The sequence below is a fragment of the Trichechus manatus genome, unplaced genomic scaffold (assembly GCF_000243295.1).
Source record: "Trichechus manatus latirostris isolate Lorelei unplaced genomic scaffold, TriManLat1.0 scaffold00923, whole genome shotgun sequence".
In the NCBI taxonomy this organism is placed as follows: domain Eukaryota; kingdom Metazoa; phylum Chordata; class Mammalia; order Sirenia; family Trichechidae; genus Trichechus; species Trichechus manatus.
Window position 1 is genome coordinate 1 of NW_004444859.1, and position 518 is coordinate 518.

At 45.2% G+C, this 518-nt stretch overlaps 1 non-coding gene across 1 annotated transcript; it reads right to left on the reverse strand.

Moving 5' to 3' along the window:
* Positions 1-93: 93 nt before the first annotated feature.
* LOC111819429 (U6 spliceosomal RNA) lies at positions 94-200 on the reverse strand. Its single transcript, XR_002823056.1, has one exon. It is a non-coding gene; the product is annotated as a U6 spliceosomal RNA (small nuclear RNA).
* Positions 201-518: the final 318 nt, after the last annotated feature.

Sequence of the window (518 nt, forward strand, 5' to 3'; positions counted from 1 at the left end):
AAGATACCACTTATCTATTGCCTATTTATTATTCCCCCCCACCCCTCCCATCCTTGGTAACCAATAAAGATTGTTACTTTTTGTGTGTAAACTAAAAATATGGAACGCTTCACGAATTTGCGTGTCATCCTTGTGCAGGGGCCATGCTAATCTTCTCTGTATGGTTCCAATTTTAGTCTATGTGCTGACAAAGCGAGCACAACAATTTTTTTTTTTTTAAGAGAAATAGTGACAACTGAGGAGCTTGCAGAAGGGGCCAGTAGGGTAGCGAGAGGTCAAAAGCCATGTTTTGAGAGGCAGTTCAGAAAGCTGGGTCTGTTTGTTGTTGATAGGTGCCATCAAGTCGGCTCTGACACATAGTGTCACAGAACTGCCCCCAGGGTTTTCTTGGCTGTAATCTTCACGGAAGCAAGATCTCCAGGTCTTTTCTCCGAGGAGCAGCTGGGTGGGTTCGAACCGCCAACTTTTCAGTTAGCAGCCAAGTGCTTAACCATTTGTGCCACCAGAGCTCTTTTGGG